The following is an 11,419-nucleotide window of genomic DNA, read 5'->3' on the forward strand; positions in this document are numbered from 1 at the left end:
ACATACATGCATGCATACATACATACACATACATACATACATACATGTATGTATGTATGTATTGATACACACACATGCATCATACATATGTTTATGTATGTATGCATACATGTATGTATGGATGTGTATGTATGTATAGATATATACATCTATGTATGCATCTATGCATGTATTTATTGACACACACACATACATGTATACATACATATTGTATACATAGATATATACATATATCTATTTATGCATTGCATACATACATAGATATATTTATGCATGCATGCATGCATACATAGATATATATATGTATGTATGCATACATGCATACATACATAGATGTATACATTTATATATCTTGTATGTATGCATATGCATGCATACATACATGCATGCAACTATGCATGCATCTATGCATACATCCATACATGCATGCATTTATGTATGTATGCATGTATACATACATGCATGGATGTATGTATGCATCCATGAATTCATGTAGGGATGTATGCATGCGTACATCCATGTATCCATGTATGTATACATGCATGCATGCATCATATATACATATATGTATGTATGCATGCATGCATACATACATATGCATATATACATACATACATACATGTATGTATGTATGTATATGTAGTGCCTCTCCCATTTGACTTTTGTAAGTCATCTTGATGGATGCAACTTTGCTGATCTTTTTTTGTGATGAGATCATGATTGCGACCCTAAGTGGTCTACACTGTTGAGGTGTTTGGATTTATGTTTCTTTATCAGTTGCATTGATTATGCTTTTGACTGATCTTTGAGATTATGATGTGATTTTTGGTTTATTGAGGTTTTGTACTAGTGGTTACTAGGATCAATGTGGTATCATGAGGTTGTTCCGTGATTACCCTCAGATATGTGCAGAGATTGCACTATGTACCATTACCATGCTACACTGGACTAGATTCCTGTAGCAGTGGTTAGTCATGTTTTTGACTATGTTTTCTTATGTGTTTTAAATGCCCTTTTTATGCAGAGTAATCAATCATTATTAAATGCTTAAGTAATTAGAATGGATTATTCTTGTTGGATTCTTTGGTTATGTGTTGTGGACATTTACCTTGTTTTATTTTGATCTGAGAGATATCTGTTCTTATGTGATGATTTACATTTGAGATGACCTGAGGGTCAAATGTTACTCTTTGATTCCAGTATCATAGATATTAGACTACTATGCTGTTCAGTTAATCATATTGCATGATGATGCCATTTTGAGATGACAGTGTGTTTTATGATGATATCTGGTTATCTGGTATTTGGACATACCTCTGATTATGTTATGTGATGGATTTAATGCTATGGTTATTTACTTCATTCCTAGGTTGTTAAGCTTTATGCGAATGTGAGTGATGTAAATAGATTATTTTAATATAATTAATTAAATAGTTAAATTAGGCGATTTAATGCATTATTGCTTTGGCTATGTTATTGTATGCAATTGCACTTGATCGTGTTGTTTAGTGTGCAGGATTTATATCCCTGGCAGTGGCACATGGAGTTAGTGATTCAGTCGTTCATATTTTACCATTGTCATCCTTGTATGGTTGACATATCCTTAATTAAATGTTTAAATTAAATCTTTCAGTGATTATTAAATCCGAACTCATTTGCATTATGTGATTAGACCAATAAGCGTGTCTGTGCATTTAGATGTTCACATTGTTGCGAAAGTTGTTAAGGTGATTTCTGTGTTTTTGGGTTTTCGGGCTTTTTAATTGATTTATTTTAATTTCTAGCAGTTTTTCCATAGATGAATTCCTATTTATAGGAATAGCCTATTTTCGTTTGGGTCGATTCGGGGTTTAACTAGATTGGCTAGTTAAATGCCCTAATCGATTATTCACCTGAAAAGTGAATAAGTATCCAAAGAGGAATTTAATTCCTCACTTCTCACTTTCAAATTGGAAAGTTGGAGAGTAAAACCCAAAATCCTCTTCATGAGGATTTACTGTTTTGTTCATTGTGGGAGCTACGGGCGTGGGATCATTGCGAGGTTGGGCTCGTTGGATCCAGCTCGAGGAAACCTTGGATTGCCATAATTTTCAGCTACTTCTATGAGATATTTATTTTATGGTTCAGATTCCCATTTTGCCCTTTTGGCTGTGAGGTAGGGCTTTCCTGTTTTATTGTTTCTACTCTATTTCAGCTTCTATTTTTGGTAGCCATTTGTTTGGAGGCTGAGAACTAGTGTTCCCCTCCGTTTCTGTATTTTAGTTCTACCCGGTTGGGTGGGTATGAACATTTCCCTATTTTTTGGGATGAGGGTTTGGGATTTTATGCCGTTATGCTAGCCATTTTTGCATATGATGTCCGATTCCATTTATTTTTTTGATTTTTGCAGTTTTTGAACCCAAAGGCCAAATGGGTTTTAATTTTGAAGTTTTCTAAGATTTTGGGGTTTTTACCTCGTTTTGTGTGCTGCCCTATTTTCTCGAGTTTTCTTGGCACAATGTGGGTCGTGGACCTTGATGATCCGTTTGGATATCAGTTAGACCACTTTTGTACCTTTTATATTACATTGAGATGTGTGTTGCATCTGTACTCCCGATGTTGTGTTCGATTGAGTGATTTTACACCTGTTATGGTTTCTTTTGGACCTTTGCTTTTGTTTCATGAATGCTAGGATTCGTGTAGAATCCATACTCTCGGATTGAGGCCAGTTGAGTGAGTTCATGATGTTTGGTCTTGTTACATCATTGGGATTCATGTAGAATCCATACTTTCGGATTGAGGCCGATTGAGTGATTTCATGATGTATGATTTTATTGGCTTTGGGATTCATGTAGAATCTATCCTTCCCGTGTTGCTTTTAGTTGGGTGTTTTCTTTGCATTATCTTCTCATTCCTGTCCTTGTGTTATGATCTTCATGATGGTGGTGTGCCACACACGAGTATGTGCACGTACATTTGTTGGGTGACTTGCAAGGTTCGATCTTCCGTGGATTTTCTGGAAGTTATGATCATTGGGGTTGGGATGGGAGTATGCATGCCCACGGGCACTTGTTGTAGGATGAGCATGGGTAGGGTAGGGTAGCATCTGGAGGGGGCTTCTATCTCATAGCTTGATGATCATGGCATCATGGGTTGGTAGAGGAAGTTTTAAGCAAGTGATAACTAAATAAAATGTGTGAGCACCCAATTAAGTTCGAGGACACAATGTGTGAGCACCCATTTAAGTTTGAGGACACACGATCTGAGCTTGGGCTTTTTGATGCCAAGTGACTCTCCAAGATTTCAGCCCCTACATAGTAGCCTATTGAGTGTCTGCCCAGGACCTTTACTCCTTGCATTGTCTTAGGTTCTTGGTTGTAGCCATCATACTGTCTAGCGTGAGTGTTAGCCATTGATGTTGTGTTTTGTGTGTGTTTGTGGTTGGATCATTATCTCCATCAGAATGGCGGGTGTGGACCTATGGGTGTGACATGGTTGGGAGGCGTAGCTACCTTTACCACTGCTAGGGATCGATGTATAGAGATGATCTTTTGTCCTAGTGTGACCGTTGCTAGATGTCTTCACTTGGTACTTCGAATTTCGGAGTATGCTTTCTTGTGATTTATGCTTTCATTGGGATGCTTGTATATCATATTTAGATGATGTTATTTTATTTGACGCATTCCCTTATTATGATGTTTAGCATATGATTAGATGCTGTGAATTGTTGTATTAGCATATCTGTTGCTTACTGTTGTTTAGCATGTGATAGGTGATGTTATCTACTGTAGGAATATCTTATGTGTTACTACTAGCATGTTAGATTTCCTTATGCTTATATTGTTGCATGTTTCTAGTAGTGACATCCCTATTATGACAGTACTGATGATCTGGTTAGTGGCTTGGGATGTTACGCACGGGTGATGGCTAGGACCCATGATGGTCTTATGATGCTATTAACGGTTGGGAGGAACTGCATACATAGTTTGGTTGTTTTGTTCCTAAGATGTATTTCTGTACATTGCGATGTTGCTTTTTTTTTCTACGATATTAATTTTAGTGTGTTCTTATCTATTGTAGTTTAGATGGATAGATGTTCTCCTTTCTGTGTAGTTCTTACGCTCGAGTGTTCATTCCTCGAGCCTTCGTGGTTCCGGTACTCTCCGTTGTGGAGGTTCTTTTGTATAAGTATAATTTGACATATATTTAATTTCTTATACTTAAGATATATTTCAATATATGCAACAAATCATTTGAGATAGGTTTTAGACCTCTCAGAGATAAGTTATGGATTCGAGGAAATTTTAGGGCTTCAGAAATCCAAACTTGGCCAATTTTCAGGGCTTCAGGATTTCAAGCTTAGCCAAATTTTGAGATTCTGCATTTTACCCCAGCTTGGTGTTTTGTTGATGAGTGGTTATTTCTTGTGCCCTCATCTTGTGGTGGTGGTTGTTGGCTTTTTTTTGGGTGTGTCAGTTAGGTAGTGGCGTTCAGAGATTCGTTGGTTGCCGGGATTGTGTTGAAGTCTTTCATTGCGATCTTTGTGATCCCTGTATGATGTTGTCTTGTGCATTCATACTTATAAAAAAAAAAATATCTTGGCTTGATTTGAATCCTTGTTTCCAAGGATCTCTGGGTGGGGCATTACAGTATATATATGTAAGCATACATACATACACATACATACATACATACATTTATGTATGTATGTATTGATACACACACCTGCATGCATGCATGCATCATACGTACGTATATGTATGTATGCACACATCTATGTATGGATGTGTATATATGTATACATACATACATACATTAATGCATGTATGTTTGAAAGTATTGAAACACACACATGCATGCATCATACATATGTATATGTATCTATGCATACATGTATGTATGTATGTATGTATGTATGCATCCATGCATACATACATACATAGCATACATGCATAGATGCATAGATACATGTATGCATCTATGTATACATCCATACATCCATAGATACATGATGTAGGAGAATCCAAAGGTATAAGGGAAATCCTATGTCACCCAAAAAAAAAATGTACTTAGACTTAGTTTTTGTTTCATGTCTTTTCATTTTTGGATACCCATTTGGGTCAAATAAAAGTTCCAACTCTCACAGTTCCACTATTAGTGTTCTAGGATAGAGTATTTGGACACCTTGGGATACGTGTAAATTCTTAAAAAAATAGGAGTATGTAATAGGGCCATCATTTTGGGTAAAATAGAAGGTGTAAATTGGTCAGATGAATGTAATTATAATTTAGAGCATTCCTAAAAAAGAATCAGGTCAAAAGGCCCCACGGTTTGAAAGTTATTGCAATTTTTTGGATTTTGGAGACCTCCTAAGAATGCTTCAAAGTCAAGTTAGGGGCATTAAATGACATTGAAAAAGGCCAAAAAATGGGAGATGAGCAAAGCTGGTCCATAGGTCTATAGATCACTTTGAGAGCTTTCTGAAAATGTAAACGGTTCATCAATCGGAGCTACGATTCAAAAGTTATGCCTCCTTGAAGTCCGATTACCATTTTTGAATTCTCTTAAATTTGTGTCGACTTCTAACGCAGCTTTTGGAGCCTTCTATTTGGTCAGTGGATGCCTACTAGCACTTTCTAGAAGGTATTCCTAGTCCCTAACCCTCTGGGGTCTATTTAAAGAGATTTCTGGCATTGTAAAAGGCAGTTCGGAGTGGAGTTTGAGAGGAGGTACTGAAAGCAGAAATTATCTCCAAATTTATGTTATTGTAAGCTCTTAGGGCATATTTTGATGTTTATTTTCTCTATACTATATGTACTAGCTTATTTTCCCAGTTAATACAATTTCTCCTTTTCTGTTGTGTCCATTCTGTGCTTGGGTCATGTCCCCATCAAGTGGTATCAGAGCTAGTTTTTCTAAGTGTGTAGACAGAGCACCGACTGTGAGGTAGTTTGCAACAAGACTGTGTGGTTGTGGGTTCGAGTTAAAAGATGCCTCCACGAAGAGAGCATGGCAAAAGGGCTAGAGCTATTAATCTTGAGGAGGTTAGAGCCCTCCAAAGGCAGGTACAGGCATTGCAAGAGGAGCTCCGTAGAGGAGCCAATGTTGCCATAGATGATGACAGTGAGGATGAAAATGAAGAAGAAGAAATGGAAACAGAAGGGGAATTTGATAGGGAAGTCCTAAATCAGGCAGAGGAAAGTTTTTTTAGGGTGATTACTAAGTTTGGGAAAAGATCCACAATTGAAGTGGGTATATTTCAGAAAACTAAAACCAGTTGAGTTGATCGATTGGATCAATAAACTGGAAGAATACTTTGAGTATGAGGATATTAGAGACCCAGATAGGGTTAAGTTTGCAAGGGCCAAACTGAAAGGCCATGCCAAAATTTTGTGGCAAGAGGTTCAATTGGAAAGAAATAGAAGAGGAAAGGAGAAGATCCAAAGGTGGGATCGCATGGTAGACAAATTGAAGAAGTAGTTCATTCCTGTGGACTACGAGCTTGATTTGTTCAAGAAGATGCATGGGTTAAAGCAAGTAGGAAGATCAGTCCATGAATACAAAGAGGAGTTTTATCGACTTTTGATTAGAGCAGGGCATGTAGAAGAAAATAAGGAGAATGTTTCTTGTTATATTAGTGGGTCACGACCTAGCATCCAGGAGGAATTAAGTCTAGTAAGAATGACCAGCATTGAAGAGGCATACTAGTTTTCCCTACGGGTTGAAGAGAAGATGAATAAAAGGTTTGAAGGAAGACAAAGATGGTGTAGTCAAGGAGGAAGGGGTAGTGGTAGGTCATCTAGAGGCTGAAATTAAACCCAAAAGAATAATGAAGATGTGGGTACTAACAGAAAATAGAAGAATGAGCGTTTTAACCGCTCCCATGATCAAGACTTTGGAAATTAGAGAGGAAGAGGTAGAGGACATGCACAAGGAAGAGGAGGCTTTCATGGTACCTATTTCCATTGTAATGAAGAAGGTCATCGTGGCTTTGAATGCCCTCAATGACAAGAAAGGACAGATAAGAGAGCTGAGGGCCAAGCTAGGGTTACTCATGTGGATGAGGATGCACAATCATCACATTCAGAGGATGCAAAAAGAGGAGAGACCTTGGTGAATGAAAGGGTCCAACTCTGTGGTGAGATTGAACTAGGACAATGGAGGAGTTTGTTCCGTACCAGATGCAAGTGTGAGGATAAATGTTGTGACATGATCATTGATGGTGGTAGCATAGATAACTTGGTATTAGAGGAGATGGTCTCTAAGCTAAAGCTCAAGAGGGAGAGACATCCCCAGCCCTATCGGATTGCTTGGGTGAAAGATGATCATAAGGTCCTGGTAAGTGAACAATGTTTAGTAAAATTCAAAATTGGGAGTTACCATGATGAAGTTCTCTGTGATATTATTCTGATGGATGTTTTCCATCTATTGTTGGGTAGACCATGGCAGTTTGATATACATGCAGTACGTGATGGACATGCAAACACATACTCTCTGACAAAGGATGGAGTTTTCCACAAATTGAAGCCCATGAAAAAAGAAGGTGAATATATGTATGTATGTATGCATACATATCATCCATCCATACATACATGTATCTATGTATACATACAAATTGCATACATATATATATGTATGTTTGTATGCATAGATACATACATACGTATATATGTATGCATACATGTATACATACATAGATACATGTATGTATACATACATGCATGCATACATGCATACATATATCCATACATATATGTATGCATGCATGCATCCATACATACATATATCTATGTATGCAATATGTATGTATACATAGATACATGTATGTATCTATGTATGCATGCATATTGCATACATAGATATATGTATGCATGCATCATGTATCTATGTATACATACATATTGCATACATAGATATATGTATGTATGGATGCATGCATACACATATACATGCATGCATACATATATATTTATGCATACATGTATACATACATAGATACATGTATCTATACATACATGCATGCATGCATCCATACATACATATAGCTATGTATGCAATATGTATGTATGGATGGATGCATGCATACACGTATGCATGTATATCATGCATAGATATGTCTATGCATGCATGCATGCATGTATCTATGTATGATGCATGTATGCATACATGTATGGATGTATGCAAACATGCATACATATCTATGTATTTATGTCTATGCATGCATGTCTATGTATGCATGGATGTTTATCCATATGCATGCATACATACATACATAAATACATGTATGTAAGGATGTATGTATGCATACATACATATATATGTATGCATACATGTATACATACATTGATACATGTATGTATACATAGATGCATAGTCTAATAATTTCTCAAATTTAGTATTACTACAAAGAGTTTAGAGAATAGAATCTGATACAACTTGAATAGGAAAAAAAGGAGCTTATATGCAAAAGTTACGCTCAGTCAAAGTTTAGGTCAACAAGTAGACTAGAGGGCTAGATAAAGGGTGAAATTAGGCTATCTCAAAAGTGGTCAACAATGGATTTCAAAATGAACAGCTTTATTAGAGCTTTCCAATTACATTCAATTCATCAAAAATGAAGATCAAATATGAAATTTATAATAGTTTGAAGTTCTAATAAAAGTGTGGATTTTGATGATGTTAGCATGACATCATAAAATCTTAAAAAGAGGGAAAAAGTTCAAATTCAAATTTAAATAGTTATTTAATTCTAATTTAAGAAAAGGGATAATGGGATTTGAACTCCCAACCATTACTCTCCTAAAATTAAGGTCAACCAATAGGTTATTTATGACATATGTAATTTTAGAGGAAGAGTTGTTATGTATCCATAAAAAAATCTGCCCAACCTTATTTAAATAAGGTTATTTGTTAAAACAAACCCCTATTCATGGAGTAAACTCACAACCATAAATTGGTAAAAGGGGGAGATTTGAATTTATGTAACCAAAATAGGGGATTATGTTGGTTAATTTTTTTAGCCCATTTTTGGCTAAATTTCATGTTTAAAAGGAGGGGATTTAAAAGAGATGAACAATTAGCTTGATAGGAAAATTTGCTCTTACGGGAAAGTTTTGTAATTCTTGAGAGAATTTGTAGGTGAGAGATTATTTTAAGCATGAAGTTATTATTTTCAAGTGCAAAAGAGAGAGAAACTATAAAGGTTGAAGCTTGGATGTTGTAAGAATGTGTGTTTTGCCTGGCAATATTAATAAAGTTGTCCCCAAATTGAGAAGTGGACCCAAAGATGTAGTCCTAACCCGATCAATTCTATTATCAAATTGTTTGCATCTCTTCCATCTCTTTCTTATTTCTCTCATTTTTTTAAGTTATGTTCTTGATTTTATGTTATTAAACACATTGTTAATTTTGAGTGTTTAAAGCATAAATCTTCTTGTAATTTCAATGGTTTAAGATACAGAACCATGCAATTACTACCTAGATCGAGAATTAAATATGTAACTTTGATTAAGTTAAAAAATTGTAAATCCTAGTTTATAGATCAAGTTTAGTATCAGAGCCTATTCTTGCTGAGAAATTGTAGGTGGTGAATGTTAACCAGGTTGAAGTTGAAGCAAGGAGAAGGTCAACTTGAAGAGTTCCATCCAAAAATTTGAAAAAGAAGGATTTTTCCTCAATTAGAGATGGAATCTAAACAACATGTTCTTAAGTTTGATGCAAAAGCATTCCAAAGATCTTTTGTGGAATTAAAGGCTTTGGTCAACATTCTTCTCCAAGAGAGACATGAACAAAAATTAAGAAAGGCGAATAAGGCTAAGAATAAAGAATAAGTTAAATCCTCAGCAAAAGATGGAAAAGGAAAAGGAGTAGGAAATGGTAGTGACCCTGCTAAACCTTCATCTCCATCCTCTTCATCTTCTTCATCATCTTCTTCTTCTCTATCTAATTCTTCTAAAAAGAAACATTCTGTGAAGAAATCCTTGTTAAAGCTTGATGTAAAGCTTGATTTGCCTATAGATAATGGTGAATTGGATGCTGAAAAATTGGATAATTGGCTTAAGTAGATCGAAGTGTATTGCAAGGTTCAAAATATTTTGGATGATTCTTCCAAAATCTAGCTAGCTACTCTCAGAATAGGAGGTACTGCATTAGTCTGGTGGGAGATTAAAATCCAAGATGATATTGCTACACATGGTAAAATCACTTCATCTTGGTATGAATTTACTTCTGCTTTGAAGAAACAGTTTTATCAATTGGGTTATATGCAACAAGCCATTATGAATTGGCAAAATCTTAAGCAAGGTAAAGGGAAATCTATGCAAGAGTATACACGGGTGTTTAGGAAGAAGGCATTAACTCTTGGAATTCCTCTTTATACTCAAGATACTTTATTAAAGTATATAGGTTGAATGCATTCATATTTGAAGCATACAATATTGATGTTTAGTCCTTCTAACTTTGATGAAGTATGTGTTCAAGGGACTCATATTGAAGCAGGTGGAGGAAATGTAAGTTTTAGATCAAAGAAGGAATTTTCTCCCCCTAACAACATCAAGAAAGGAAAGAAGGTAACCATAGTGAAGAAAGAGGAAGGTGAAAAACCTACATGTTTGCATTGTAAGAAGAAAGGACAATTGGGATTGGAAACTAAGTGACATAGAAGACCTTATCCATTAGGTTGGGTGTGCAATGATAATAGATTGCAAGTTACTAAGCAATGTAAGTTAAGATTTGCAATAACATCTAAGTTCATATATGAGGTTGAATTTGATGTGGTTCCAGTTGATATCTGTGGGATTGTGTTGGGTAGCCCATACTTATATGATAGGAAAGTTATCTTCTACAGGGAACATAACAAGTATCGTTTGTTTAAAAATGGGATTGAATACATTATAAGAGCTCATCACATGAAGAATGGAGGATCAATTGTAAATACATGACATTTGAAAATGATTGTAAATGTAAGCAGTAAACTGACTCTCATGTTTGTAGCAGCTAGTGAGGATCAGGTGCAAGCAGAATCAAGTCTTCAGCCAGTAATGGTAAAAGAGGATTTGAAAGGCTCATTTTCTAACAATTTTTCTGTATGAGAGGTTCAAAATGTTGATACTCTTTCCATTTTATTAGTTATTTCAATTTTGTTACTTCTACTTCTACTAGTTGATGTTATGTGGGTGATGTATGTAATAGTGGAAACTGGTGGATTTATGGTTAATTATGTCAACAATGCTATCTCATATGTCTTTATGTTGGTGGTGGGTCATATGTTCAAAATTCCAATAGGACATACAAATGATACTTGGCAAGTGGGACAACATTGCCCTTGTTCAAAATGTACATAAAAATAGACTTGTGGAGGTCCAAAAGCTTCTCAGTGGGGAGGAATGATCCAGGTAGATCCAAAAGGTGAAAAATTCAATAGTCTGATAATCTCTCAAAT

Source organism: Cupressus sempervirens, chromosome 7 (genome assembly GCF_028749045.1).
Source record: "Cupressus sempervirens isolate cs-2001-9-10 chromosome 7, ASM2874904v1, whole genome shotgun sequence".
Taxonomy (NCBI): Eukaryota; Viridiplantae; Streptophyta; class Pinopsida; order Cupressales; family Cupressaceae; genus Cupressus; species Cupressus sempervirens.